The 15,638-nt window shown below is 43.3% G+C and overlaps 1 pseudogene; it reads right to left on the bottom strand.

Annotated features, from left to right (window-relative positions):
* Positions 1–9,312: 9,312 nt before the first annotated feature.
* The window catches only part of LOC140699886 (formin-2-like), a 121,548-nt pseudogene continuing 115,222 nt past the window's right edge, over positions 9,313–15,638 (bottom strand).

Genomic DNA, 15,638 nt, shown 5'->3' with positions numbered 1-15,638 from the left:
TCCCCAACCTTCCATGCACTTACCTAGCATCTATCATCTCCCATCAGTTTTGACACTTGCTGTTCCAAAGGTGAGGGCCCTGCCCCTCCACAGCAGGGTGGGGACTCGGGCACCTGCCAGCTGTCAGTCTTCAGAAGGTCACTACACTTCTCTGAGCCTCAGGCTGCTCCTCCGAACAGTGGAGTGAACAGAGGGTTAACCTCATAGGGTTACTCTGGGGACTGTGACGTCCTCCGTGAAAGCGCTGTCTGGGTTCCTGGCCCTGCGGTAGGTCTGCTGGAGGAGCTCTTATGCTAATGTATTTTCTTCCCCAGGGCTTGGCCTCATCCATCGCTGTCTCCATGGTCTTGGATTTGAGCTGTTTTTTCCTATTGAAGAGGAGAGTTGAGATTCCACGTAGGGTGGTCCTGTCCTGGGTGAAGCCATTCAGGGATCCCTGGGGACATTTGGAGAGGCCACAGGCTGACTCAGACAGCTGACGTGGGGCTGGTTGGGCCTCATTCATTCATCAAATGTACAGCAAGCCCTGCTGGGTGCAGGCCCTTTTCCAAGCACAAACCATAACCCAGTGCACAGAGCAGACAACCCTGCCCTCAGGGCTCCACCCTAGTTGGGAATCACACAGTCCCAGGACACACTACCAGCAGGTAGTGCCCACGGTGCAGTCCGTGTGCCCCCAGCTGGCCGCCTCCTCCAGACATTGGTGCACCCTGATGCATTCTGCTGAGGGCAGCAGAGCCCTGGACCAGCTGCCATGTGAGTGAGCTTTGGATCAAGTGGAGGGGTTCCCTTCTCCAGAGAGCTGAAAGGAGTGTGGGGACTGTGGATGGGAGGTGCTGGCAGAATCTTGGATCCCACACATCATGGATCTTGAGAGAAGGCAAAGGTCTGAGGAAAGAAGTCACAGCTGTAACTGGGGCTTTGGCTGCTCCAGAAAAGCAGAGAGGAGCTGGAGGACAGTGTTCATACCCATCCCTTTCCCATCCTGGCATGCCTCCCCATCCTGGGAGCTATAATGGGGGAGTGGAGAGAGTCCTTCTCACTGATCTGGTGGAACCTCTGCAGCAAGGGCTCAGTGGGCGCTCAGGGGTGGGCTGAACCCTCCCTGTGGAAGATGAGTGTCTGGGAGGAGAAGCCCCACATGGGGAACCTAGTGGGGTCAGCAACATGCAGACACGGGAGTAAATGTTGCAGGTGTTCAGGTAGGACCTGGAAGCCTGGGCAGGAGAAAGAGTCCATTTGTTCCCTGGTCCATCAGATCTTCATGGAGCACCTCCAGTGTGCCAGTGAGAGCTGTGAACAGAGCTGACACCAGAGGTGACACTCCAGTGGGAAGGAGACCAGGGAGAGAGACAGCAGTGTGCCAGGCTTCCCTGAAGAAGGGGAGAGGCCCTCACCCCATTGATCAAAGCCTCCCTTCAATGGAGGCTTTTTGACAGCCCCTCCTTGCTGACTAGGCTTGCCTCTGCCAGGACTGCCAGGTGACAGGTGGACAAGGGGTAGGACTGGCCCCTGGATGGGCAGGAGCAACAAGCACAGGTGCCCTGGCCCCCACAGGCCCTGGAAGGTTAGTGAGGAAAGAAAGGCATGGACTCTGACTCTGCTGCCCACCTGTCTGCCCCAGGGCCATCTCCTCCATCCTGGCCATACCAGTTCACTGTGGACTTTTACCAGCTCCCTAATTTCCCCATGAGAACATTGCCATTGTCCTACATGGCCCTTACGTCTCAATATTCCCAACTTGGGCCTGGAACACCATGTCCACAGTCTTCTGGCACTGATGGAGCAACTCAAACTTGCTGAGGCAGAGAATGAGGGTGAGGAAATCAGGGTGAGGGCTGTGGGCATGTGTCAGGGATACAGGACTGTTCTCAAGCCTCCAGAGGCTGGGGTGGGCTCAGGAGCAGTGAGCAGGCTCAGATCACTGTTCCCATGGACTACAGTCTTGGAAGACTTCCTAGGGGTGGGAACTTGGCTTCACACTTCATTGACTGGAATGAATGTACTTGGCAGGCACATGCAAAGGCACTCACGTCGATGATAGTTTCTTGTCCTGGAGCTGCAGCACCAGTTCCAGAGCAAGATGTAGAACCACCTCAGGAGCTACCACCAGCTACAACTCTAGTGCCCCTGACAGCTGCAGACCCACGGCAGGCTGCAGCCACAGTTCCCGTTCAGTCTCAGTGCCCAGAACAGGCACCAGCATCAGCTCCTCCAGACCCAGAGTGGGCTCATGCCACAGCTTCCATGCAAACCCAAGACATGGAACAACCCCCTACACCAGCTTCAGATTCAGAGCCAACGCAAGTTCCAGGAAGATCTCTTGTTTAATGTCAAGAGCTAGAACAACCTACTGCACCAAACGCAGCTCCAGTGCAAAGGCAGGCGCAGGTCAGAGCTCTTGATCCAGCTCAGCAAGTAGGATGAGCACATGTGGCACCTCCAGGTCCAGGGACAGAGCATGCGCACATCACAGTTCTCGTCAGGCCTGGGCTGCTCTGACAACCTGCGCCGTCTCAGCACCGGACCTCAGCTCCCGCAGCGCCGTCAGCTGCAGCTCTTTTTTTTTCAAGTTTATTTCCATATTTTAAATAGCTTTATTGTGCCATGAGTCCTGTGCAGTAAATCACACATATTTCACATATACAATTTGATGAACTGTGATAGATGTACACACCCATGAACCACCACCACGGTCAGGAGAGCTGACATTCCCATCGCTCCCCAAGAGATGCAATTTTCAAATTCCCAATTTGCCCCTCACCACCTCCTTTGCCCCCTGGATACCATCAGTTTGTTCTCTGTGTCTGTGAGTCTGTTTTTGTTTTGTAGAGAATTTATTTCCAACTGCTGACCCTCAGTTAGTGCCTGTTGTGCTGCAGCAAACATTATTTTATGTTATTAAGTTTAAATACTTAAATATAAATAGTTAGCTAGTGGCTTATTAACCCTATTGTAATTTAAAAAATTGTGTTTAGTCTTTATTAACTATTTATTCATTTCATTTAGATTTTCCTCAAATATTTTCATTAAATTTTCCAGACCCTACAGTTACTTCCCAAGGAGATCTTGAAGAAATTAACTTTACATCAGTGGACTGCAGAGCGCCTGAACTCTGCTGGCATATGTGTCCACACGCAGTTTGGAAAAAGTGAGAAATTCATTAAAGTACAATGAAACATATATTTGATTCCCATGCAATTCAGTCATCCTTTCATTTGCATTCATACTGTATTTATTATGTAATGAATATGACATTCAGGATAAAGCAGTAACAAAGCAGCTTAAAAAAACTGCCCCCGTGAAACTTCCAATTCAGTTAAGAATCAGACAATTCACAAGGCTGTACTTTACATGGAAATGGTAAGAAAACCTTGAAGGGAATGAGACACTGATGTGGTAGGGATGGTGATGTATGTGGAAGTCATCATTCTTCCTACTGGGTGATCACTGCAAGGGACCTGGGGAGTTCTTACAGACAAGCAGGCATTTGAGCTGAGACCTGAAGGAAGGAGGGAGACCACCACGTGTGTGTCCAGGGAGGATTCAAGGCAGAGGGAAGAGCTAATTCCAGGCCCTGGGGCAGGAGCACGCCGTCACAATCAAGGAGCTGAAAGGAGGCCTGTGAGGATGCAGCAGAGTGCGGCCCAGCCAGACTGCTGAGTTAGATCAGAGAGGGAACCACCTGACAGATGATGTAGGCCTCATGGTGCTGTGTGCATGTTGGCTTCATCTGTGAGGAATGGAAAGCTGTGGGTAGAAGGAGCTGAGCAGTGACCTGACTGGATCCTCTGATTCTGGGTGGAGAACAGCCTACAGGAGTGAGGGCCCGGGAAGGAGCGTGGTTAGTGGCAGCCACTGCCATCCTGTCAAGAGGTGGTGGCAGCTCTGCTCAGGTAGAATAGGGGGAGGCCAATGAGGGACATAGTCTTAAATTAAAGATGAAGGCTTTGCTGATGGGGAGGAGATGAGGTGGAGAGAAGGGAGAAGTCAAGACTGACCACAAAACTGGGGTTTGAGCTCCTGTCAGTTTGGAGATAGTGTCACAAAATGGGGAGAATGAGGGAGAGCAGGTTCAGGGGAGATGGTTAATCTGTTTTTGGCTTGTTAGATGTCCACCTGCAGATGGTATGGAGACAGCTGGGTGGGCATAAATCTAGAATGTATGGGAAGGTTTGGAACAAAGAAGTGAATTTCAAATCATGACAGTCTAGATGTCATGGATGCCACAAGTCTGGATGACGTCAGCAAGGAGACGAGTGACTGAGAAAAAAAGTGAATCAAGACCTAATTCCTGAGTCAAACTAATGCTAAAGGGTTTGAAAGAAAAGTAGAAACCATCAGTGGAGTCACAGAAGGAAAGGCCAGTGAGTTCTTAAAATAAAAAACCCAGAAAACAACAACAAAAAACATATAAAAATGGTACAGAATGTATTGAACTAGAATGTATATCATGGAAGCATTTCTAATAGGGAGAGAGACTTACTGTGTCAGATGAAGCTGATAAAGAAAAGTGTGGATTGAGAAAACTTTTTCCTGTGATAGAACTGTTCTAAAATGGGATCGTGAGGGAGACACAACTCTGCACATTTACACACACACAAGCCAAAAAAAAAATGTGCTTAAATGAGTGAATTTATGGCATGTAAATATACCCCAAGAAATCTCCTTCAAAATGAAGGAGCACTTAGCACGTATCTACCCAGCAGAGCTGCTCCCAGGTACTCGTCTCACAGGGTAAATGAGAACAGATGTTTACAAAAAAGGTGCATGCATATATATACAAAAAATTTATTCATAATAACCCACACTTGAAGTAAATCAAATGTCTATTATTAAGAGAATGGATAAATATTTTGTGATATAATCTTACAAGGTCACAGTATTCAGCCCTACAAACAGAATGAATGGCATAGTCAAATACAAACATTTAGCTCTAAAAACATTACTTAGAGCAAATGATAAAGACATCAAAGTATACATTGTGATTTTTTCCATTTTTGTCAAGTTCAGCCACCATCAAACTAATGGATTATGTCCTGAGAGTGTGTGTACTTCAACTAAAATATGACAGAGGGTGTATCTTCTGTTGAGGATTAGGAAAATGAAAGATCTGTAAAATCTAAAAATTAACATCGATACATTTCACTCTATTTTTTACTGTATATAGATCTAAACACAAAAAGAAACAGGCAAGAAAAATTACCATTGGACAGTAATAGAGAGAAGGACACTTTGGTTACAACCCTCCCCTCTGGCACAGCCCCTCCCCCACACACTGGTAACTGACCAATCTGGGATGTCAGTTGCTGGCTGGGTTCCAGGTGGAATCTTGGGGTGCCCCCCGGGGCTTGTGGCTGGTGGCTCCACGGTAACCAGGCAGAGCCCTGGGTGGGTCAGTGCCATGGAGGGGCTGCTGTCCTCCATGGAGCTTGGCTTTGGGCTGATCCTAAGGGAGGTGGGTGTGGTCCTGGTGGTACTGCTGCCCAATGGCCTGTCTGCTCAGCTCATGTTCCAGAGCCTCCAGTGGGAGGCAGTGTTGAGTCTCCCTGTCTTCACCTCATTGGTGAGTGTCTTACTTACCTGCAGGCTTATTCAGTCTGTTAAGAGTCACCTTTATCAAAGCTATGAAAAGCAGCTGGCTGAAACACTGGCTGCCCAGATAGAAGAGAAGTGCCACCTCATCGACCAGCTGTATGTGGCTAAACAGGAGCGTGCCAGCATGGAGATGCCTTTAAGGAACGCCGGGCTAGAGAAGGAGCCAGTAAACGTACCCAGCCTCACTAAGGCTTACAGACACTTGATGATGGTCAACCTGAGTTCAAGGAAGGAAATCAGTTTTGTCATTGAAGAACTGAGGAAAGATAGATCCCTGCAGTCCATTCAAGCAGCGGTGACGGAGATGCTGAAAGTGCGCACGTTCCTGGAAAAGGTCATGAGAATCAGCACATCACAAGGGGCTGTTACAAATGAGCCAGGGGACCGAGCACCAAGTCCTGCTGGTCCCTTTCCCAGGAGTGGGTCCTCGTGTTAAAGCCATGCTGTGCCCTGCCCTCGACTCAGGCCTCCCAAGCTGCCGGGCTGCATTCACTCACCTGGTCAGATCTCCACCTGCACTGCATGGAGGCCAGTGGATGGAGGGCAGTCCCCCCCTTTGGACCAGAGTCCCTCCAACTTTAAAAGTGAGCGCAGCAGTGAACTCCTTTATGGTCAACATCTCTCATCTACAATATACTGGAATTCCCAGAACACAGCACGAAGCATGGGGCTTTCTCTATATTCAGCAAATGTGTGGATTCTCTCTTATTCGTTGTGAAAGAAATGTTGTAACTGAGACTGATCTTCTACTTAGCTGGAATCTACATTAAGCCTCGTTTCTGAAGACAGTTTGGGTAACTATTATATACCAGCCATGTAAGTGAAGTATACACAGAGTTATTCTGTGCACAAATGTTACATTATAATTTGAAATCATACGCAACTTGTCAATATAAAGTTTTAGATGGCCATAGCATTTATTTCTAGAGTTTAATTCTGAAGTTGTAAGTTTAATTCAAAGAGCCTTTTTCTCACCTTAGTATGTGTAATTTTTAAAAAAATAAATGTTCTTTAAGACGAAGTTAAATTGTACTCTTAGAAGAAATTTTTTATTTAAGTTTTATATTCTGCTATAACAATATCCATATTAGAAATAAGTTTGTTACATTATGTGAGGTTGTTTCATTTCACGCCCTGCAAGAAATCTGCATCATGAGTTTCTGATCAAGAAGAAATTCAATTGGACACTTTGGGAGGAGCATCACATCCCTGCCCTTCCCCTCTCAGTCACCATCTTGCACTCAAAATGTGGCGGAAAACTAGGGCAGTGTAAAAGTTTTTTTTTCATGCAAAATTTAGTCTGAGGCCCACAATTACTATCTTTATTTACACATCATGCACACTTATAAGGCAATCAGCACAAATTGGTTTTTGCCATGTCAGAAGTGAAGGAGACAAAATACTTTTGTAACTGGAAGGAATCACATGAAAAAATGGCAGAGGTAGCATCATAAGTTATGTGACATTTTCTCAAATTGATAAATGCATGGTGCTTGGGCTGGGGAAGGTTAATTAAAATTAAAACTATGTCCATTTCTTTGTGGTGCTGACACTGAAGGGAGGAAAAAAGATTCTAGAGAGGAAAATTAAACAGAAGATAGTGTCTGTCAGGATGGCATAAGTTGTGTAAGAAATAGAAACAGGGAAAGAGGCAGCGGTGGAGTGGGGGCTGGTGGTCTTGGCAGAAGTGGGGCTGGAAGGCCCCTTCGAGGAGGGGACACCTCATCATGGCAGACACATGGAGAGACACCCTGTGGGATGAGGGCACAAACAAGAGATACAGTGGGGATCATGCTGGGCGTGAAGAGCTGTCAAAATCTAGGATGGCCAGAATGCAGTGAGGGAATGGCAGAAATGGGGGTAAATGCCACCAGGCATCAGAAGATGGAGGGAACTGTCACCACAGTAAATAGCTTGATTTCAAGTAAATTGGGCTTTGGCTACCACTCTGGAAAGAGGATAAACCAGGTGTGAGAACGTGACACTGATTAGAGGCTGAGGACAGAGGTGACAGGACCCGGTGGAAGCAAAAGAAGTAGAGATTGAGAGATGGGATCAAATCAACCAGGGGCCCTGCAGGCAGAGAACATGTGACGGATGATGGTTGTGGGTTCCAGGGAAGAGAGGGGTGGGGATGAAGACAGAATTCTTATTTGAGCATCAGGATCAGAACCAGTGTCTTCCAGTGAAATGCGGATGAATTCAGAGGGGTGTACTTGGAAGGGAAAATGAAATGTGAGAGTTTGGAAGGAGACTTTTGACAAGGTCCATGACACCAGAGTAGAAATAAGATGTGCTAATGGGGATGCAAGGGTCGTACAGTAATCAGAGAGGCAGCTATAAATATGAAGGGTCATTGGGGAGTGAAGTTACTTTAGCAGAGATGGAGTCCAAGCACTGGGTTGATGTCACTGGATAAATTCCATGGGCCTATTTGTGTTCACAAGTAAACTTAGGTCTCTCAGGATCAAAAATAAACCAGTGATCACAATGGTGGTATTCTTCAGTCTGTACGCATGTTGGGGCTTGAGTTGTGCATGATCCCCTACCTGGTCCCTTTTCACAAGGGATGGGACACCTCACATAGTCACAGGGCTCTGAAGAGAAATGAGGAACATGGCTGGAACCATCACACAAGAGCCATGGTACACAGGGTGCTTCTCTTGTCTTTGGCTCTTGTAAAATGATGCCAACCTGTTTTTGAGCTGGAGGCTCAGCCATTGATTGCTTTTGAACTCTGGGATCTGCCTCCAGGTACCCTGTTCCCCTCTCTAACAAGTGAACTTCACACCCTAAGAGATCCTAACTACCCTTGTGCTTCAGGAGCGTGAATTCAGGCACTGTCATCCTATGAACCATTGACACCATCTCCTCTCACTTCAGAGCTGGGGCTCAGTGCTCTTTAGCCAGAAAGTCAGAGCCCATGCAGGCCACAGGAGTCTGCCACATCTGCCTAGTACTTAGCCAGAAACTGCCTAGCCTTGCAGTGAGAACAGATTAAAAACATACCCATTATTTGCATTATCCCACTCCATCCTCATGAGGACAAAACAAGGCAGTATCTGCTGTGACCTCATAACACCCCGGTGGAAACTGAGATACAAGAAAATTCACTCATTCCTAACTAACCAAGAAAGGGCTGATATTCACAGGGCTGTGTGATGAATACTCTGCTTGTGAATTCTGAACTCATGTATCCAGTGGGAGCCGATGGAAATAGAAGTGGTGAGAGGTTTTCTAAACTATCTTGAAAAGTAAAGTTGACATTAGAAGCATTTGTGGTTATGTTCATGGGGGTAACTGAAGATGATATATGTACTGAGAGTGCATTTGGGGAATCCTTTTAGGGAGCGTAAATCCAGATTGTTCTGTTCAAATTCTCCCAATAGGCCAGGAGATTTCTTTCAATGCAGGGATGGAGAGCTCAACTGAGTATAACAAGCCTGTTGGTGGAAATTTCTGGGTGATTGGGCAAACCTTATTCATACACATATTATGTGTATATATATATATATATATATCTGTACATGAATACATACACATATATATGTAATATATAGAGTTTTGTATGTAAACAACAGTGTCATTGTATAAAATACCTTCTCTATTTGCTTGAGATATATTAACAGATCATTTATTTCATGTTTTCCTATGATCTTTTCATTGTTTTCTGTTCCTTTGTTACCTTCCTTCAATGTAGATTTTTTTCCTCCATTTTTCATACTAGAAGACATGCTCTCATAACACATAGTCCTACCCTGCACTTACATGTTTATGAGATGAGTGGAAATTAGCTGCACATGACTTCCGTGCGCCTGGATAATGGCCTGCATCTCTCAGTGTTCCTCCCTGTGTTACTTATGGGCCACACACGGAACTGTGAGGCTGTGACTTGGATGGCCCCAGGTGTCTCAGCAAGCGATCCGTGACCTTCTGTGGCAGGGTCGAGAGAGTCTGCCAGGATCCTGGAGGCTGATCACGAAAAGGTGAGGTGAGGATTCAGTTTACAATCTGTAATGAAGGCTCTTATTTTCAACAGGACAGCATATCCTGTTACCTCACCATTGTTCTCAGCATGATTTTAATGAGATTTTACCATTTTGTTGTATTATAAAGCTGTGAACATATTAATCATGTGTATTCCAGTTTAAAACTTTATACGGCTGTACAACACCTATGTATTCTCCCATTGTAGGATATTTAGTGTGTCTCCAGTTTTGGAGGGAATGAAAAAAATATCTACTATAAATATCTATGGACACATTTTTTGTTTACCTACTTTTTCCTTAAGCAAAATCCTGGGGGCAGAGTTGCTTGTTGATGCAGAGTTTGTGTGCTTAAATTGATTTTTTCCAACATGTTTGTACCATTAAAACATCTCATCACCAATACAAAAACTCAAATTGCTCCATACCATTCCCAATGCTTGGTATTTTTCCTTCTCAGCTGTTACAATGTATCATGTTGTTAGTCTTACTTAACATAAAGGTCAGTATGTTACTTTTGTTTTTATTGTGCTTTCCTCAAGAGAAAACAGTGCCCATTGACTCATCTCCTGGGATCAGGGAAGTCTTGATGAAAAGAAAGTGCCCCACGAGCAGGGCTGAAGCCCAGATGGGTTACTTTTTGGTTCTCCAAGGTGAGTCCAAAGAACAAAAAGCAATTGGTTGACTCTCTGTCTTCTTAATTTTACTCTTCGCTGCTAATTTACTGTTTCTGAGGTTTTGCTACATTTAGAGGCAATAAGCTCATGTCCATTACTGGCAAAAGTGGTTTTAAGGTTTTTTTAATTATTATTTTTTGATAAAATTCAATATATATATATTTTAAAGTATTCAATTTGGACATCAAGGCAAAAGCAGAACTGGAGGCTCCTGACTCCTTCCTCCCATGATGCACTAAATAAACAGCGACACAATAATCAATTTCCTGTGAGAGTAATGTAAAAATGGGTTGGTTCTCCTACACACGGGATGACGGGCAAAATACTGACATGTTAGGAAAAGCCGACATACACGAGGGCCATAAACCCAAGGCCCAGCAGTGGCCCTTGCAATCAGGATATAAACCCTGGCTCTCATCTTCATTCTAAGAAACACAGGATTCAGACAAGACATCTAGGGCACTAACATTTATGGATGACTTCTGAGGTCCCTAGATCACCTTGCTCTTGGAGGTCAGAGGGCTGAATATTCATGAGTCACCCAGGGACCACAGACAATAAAGTGGTGATTTAAAACAGGTGTGTAAAGTCCTTCAGGGGTTCTTTCTCCTATCTCAGAACAGAGGACTCGGGCAAAAACACAGCTCCCATTTTCTCCAGTGCAGGGTGCAGACTACACACTTAAGTCCAATGTTTAGAAATGCTGCCTGAAAGTCACACATCAAATGACCTTGTACATGGGAGAGTTTCCTGTTAATCCTTCCTCCAGTGTGTGTGTGTGTGTGTGTGTGTGTGTGAGCGCGTATGTGTGCGTGTGTGTACAGGCTGGGATCAGGCTTTCAGCTTTCCCTAGGAGGAGAACTATATATTACTCTGATTGTTTTCTCTGCCACCTGAGGGTCTGACTTCTAACTCACCTATTTTTTTCACTGTGAGCTCATGAGGCCCTGCACTCACTAGGCTGCTCAGCGTGTACAGAGAACAAGTCAGCGGTCCCTACCAGCCTCATGCCCTCTCCTGTGACTCCCTTCCCCAGCTCATGTCTGAAGTGACTCCAAGATCACAGCCCTTTCCGGGAAGATGCTCCCCTTCACCACTGATGCAGCAGTGTTTCCAGCTACAGAACAAAGGGGTCTCTCCTAGTTTGTCTCTCTCTGGAAATGATGAATAAGACAACCCCCAGCCCCCTGATAACTTTCATGCACAGGTGAATACGTAAGGCAGCTCCTTCCCCACCCAGCTCCACAGATAGACTCCAGCCTGCAGCTGCCCCACCCACCTCTGAGAGCCCACAGAACCCAGCAGCCTCCAGATTCCTGGCAATGACAAAGCACAAAGAAACATCTTGAAAGAGTATGTGGTTTGAACAAATGTGCAGGTATTTTCCGTAAATCCTGCCCCCAATTTATTGTAGAATGTATAGGAGAAAAATTCCAGTTCCCTGTAATTAAGGCTGAGGAGAAGAGAAGATGGATGGCACACAGGGCATCAACTTTTCTGGCTGCTACTGAACAGAGAGGTTTCTATCTCATTTGCTAACGATACTTACAGGACTTGGCACAACCTAGTACCCTGTGCATACTATGAACATAGGTGGCCATTTGGACAAGCACAAAGCTTTGAGGAAAGCAAAATTTATGACCTAGCTGATTAGTGAGGTTTATCTGCCATACAAGGCCAGTCTGTGAACATTTGAGAGGTGGCTATTTGTCAAATGTACAGAAACCAAAACAGAGATTTACAGAAAATGAAGAAACAAGGAAATATGGCCCAAAGAAAAGCATAAAGTCAATCTTCAGAACCAAATTCTAATAAAAATGGTGATAACTGATTTACCCAAAAGAGAGTTCAACATAATGGTCATAAAGATGTTCATCAGAATCATGAGATTAATGCATAAGCAAAGTGAGAAGTTTAAATGTACAAAGAAAATAATTTTAAAAGACCAAACAGAAAAGTTACATAAACATCATGGCAATGTGATTTGTACATTTTGTTTTCTCCTACGATGTAAAAATAATGGGACATCCATAACCAAAAAATGTGCCTCCACACAGCATATAAGGGAGCCATTCACCTACAGATCCTCAAACAGTTGGATGGGATCTCAGCATGTACTGGAGAGAAGGGGCATGGCAGTGGCGGTGGCAGCAGCACAAGTGGAAACAGCAGGTGGCAGTGGGACAGCTCAACCTTTCTGGGAAAGCAGGTGGAAGGGGAAGGTGGTGAGTCAGTGGTCAGCTGTGCATGCTGCAGCTGGAAGGATCTGTTTCTCCCCATAGGAGAGACTGCAGCCACATTGGGAGAGGAACAAAAGGGAAGAAGGCAGACAAAGAAAACTGAATGAATACCCTCCTGTTCACCCATGGATCATCCCAAAGGTCATCCCATTGGCTTCTGGGACCACATCCCCAAACTAGGATTTATCTATTGGTATATGGGCACATCCAGAACCCTAGCCCCAAACACACATCTTCCTACTACTGGGTAGCACCCCCTTTTGTTTCCCTCCATGAGCTTATTTTTTTTTTAACATGTTCCCACTCTTAGTAACAGATCACTTCTAGTAAGAGAAGCCAGAATCGTATGGTACAGTGAGACTTTGGGGAAAAAAGGTGGGGGGAAATACTCATTACCAAAACACAAAATCCCAGTATCAGACGGCTTCACTGAAGAATTCTTGCAAACATTTAAAGAAGAATTAATACACATTCTTCTCAAATTCCTCAAAAATATCAAGGGACAAGGAACACATCCAAACTAATTCTACAAAGCAAGAATTACTTGAATACCAAAAGTAAATAAGGGTACCACAAGTAAACTATAGACCAGTATCACTGAGGAATGTAGATACAAAATTTCTTAACAAAATAGTAGAAAATCAAATTCAAGTACATCTTAATAGGATTATACACATTATCCAAGTGGGATTTCACCCTGGGATCCAGAGATGGTTCCACATATGCAAATCAATAAATGTAAAATATTGTATCAATAACTGAAGAGTTAAAAAAATCCATCTCAGTTGATGCAGAAAAAGCATTTGACAAAATGCAACAGCCTTTCACAATAAAGACCCTTAACAAATTAAGGATAGGTCAAAATCATAAAGGGAATATATATCAAACACAGAGCTGGCAATATGCTTAGTGAAGAGAAATTGAAAGTGGGTCCTCTAATAACATGAAAAAAAAAAAAGGATGCCTACTCTCACCACTTTGCATCAATAGATATAGTACTGAAAGTCCTAGCCAGAGTAATTAAGCAAGACAAAGAAATAAAAGGCATCCAAGTCAGAAACAAAGAAATAAAATCACCATGATTTGCTGATATGATGTTACATCCCAATGAGCGAAATAAAGCACTGTTGGAATTACCTAACGATTTCAAAAAAGTGGCTTGATACAAACATCAAAATACAGAATCCAGATGTATTGTTTCGTATTAATGATGCAGCAGCTGAAAAAGAAATAAAGGAAATGATCTCATTCAGAATAGCAAATGAAAAGAAAGCAAAACAAACAAACAAAACCAGTAATGAGTAGAGAGATTACTTTAAGAGATTAAATAACATACGGGTAAATTTTATCAAGGAAGTGAAAGATCTATACAACAAAAACTGCAAACTTTCTGAAAGAAATAAAAAAAAAAGTTAAAAAAAAAAACCAACAACACCCTTTATGTATGTAGATCTGGGGAATTAATACTATTAAAATGGCCATACTACCCAAAGCTATCTACAAATTCACTGCAATCCAAATCAACATACAAAAGGCAATCATTACAGAAATAGTGGAAAGAGTTTTAAAGTTTGTGTGTAAATGCGAAAGCCACTCAGGAGCCAAAGCATTTCTTAGAAGAAAAGGAAGCGTGGAGGTATCATGCTTCCTGACTTCAAACTATACTACAAACCCAAACTACTAAAAACAATATGGTACTGTCAAAAAAAACAGTCACATGGACAAATGGAATAGGAGATGCCAGAGTTAAATCTGGCTACATATGGTCAACTAATATTAGACAAGAAAACCCAGAACACACAATGAGGCAAGATAGTCACTTCAACAAAGGTGCAGGGGAAAACTACACAAATGCATGCAATAAAAATACTGAACGCCTGTCCCACACCATTCGCAAACAATTAACTCAAAATGGATTAAGCACTGGTATCGTGAAACTCCTAGACACATCCTAAAGAACCGCATTGATATTGCTTTTTGCAAGGATTTGTCTTGAAATAATGACAAAAACACAAACAGCAAAAGCAAAAATCAACACATGGGACCACATCAAACTCAAAAGGTTTTGCACCACAAAAGAACAAGTAAAAATTCAAAAAAGATAATCTACAGAATTTCAGAAAATTTTGGAAATGTGTATTCAAGCAGAGGTTAATATCCAAAATATATAAAAACTCATACAACATATAAACAAGAACAAGGAACAAACCCACCAATTCAATGAAAAAATAGACAGAATAAATAAACAGATATTGTTGCAAAGAGCTCCAAAAGTCACATGAAAAGATGCTCAATATCTCTATCGATCAGAGAAATGCAAACCAAAGCCAAAATGGGATATAACCTCACACCTGTTAGAATATCTATCATCAAGAAGACACAACAGGTGGGGCAAGAATGTGGTTAAAAGAGAACCCTTTCAAATTGTTGTTTGGAATGTAAAGTGGCCTAAACACTTTGGAAAACAATACGACTGTAGCAAAAAAATTAAAAACAGATCTACCATGCAATCTAACATTTCTGTTTGTGCATATATACACCCAAAGAGTATGAGAACTTCGATGTGCATTTTGGTGAAGTGTATGCATGCCCATGTTACAGCATTATGTGCAACAGCCAAAATTAGGGAAACCCAAATGCCCATCAGCAGATGAATGGATAAAAGTATGTGGAATGTGCACAAATGGACAGTATGCATCCAAGAGAAAGAAGGATATTCTTCAATTTGCTAAAAGATGAATGGAGTTTAAGCACATTATGTAAATGAGATAATTTGGAAATAAAAGGCAACTGGTATATAAGATCACTCACGTAGAATAATGGAAACATCATGAAAATAGATATAAATATACTATATATAACATAGATGCATAAAATATATATGCAATATCATATAATATGAGGGGGGTGAAAAGGTAAATTTTATCATTACTTTATGTAAGTGACGTTCAGATGTTACCAGTTTAAAATAAGCCATTGTTATAAGACATTTTATATAAGATTATTGGTAATTCCTATATAACTGCCTACATCATTTTTACACCTGAAAAAGATACAGGAATCAAAATCTATCCATGCAAAAACAGTCATTAAACACAAAATAAGACAGCAAAAGGGAAGAAGTATAAAGAATACAG

Source organism: Vicugna pacos, chromosome 11 (genome assembly GCF_048564905.1).
Source record: "Vicugna pacos chromosome 11, VicPac4, whole genome shotgun sequence".
NCBI classification, from domain to species: Eukaryota; Metazoa; Chordata; class Mammalia; order Artiodactyla; family Camelidae; genus Vicugna; species Vicugna pacos.
Note: the sequence above shows the minus strand (reverse complement) of the source record. Positions and strands in the feature narration are given on the sequence as shown.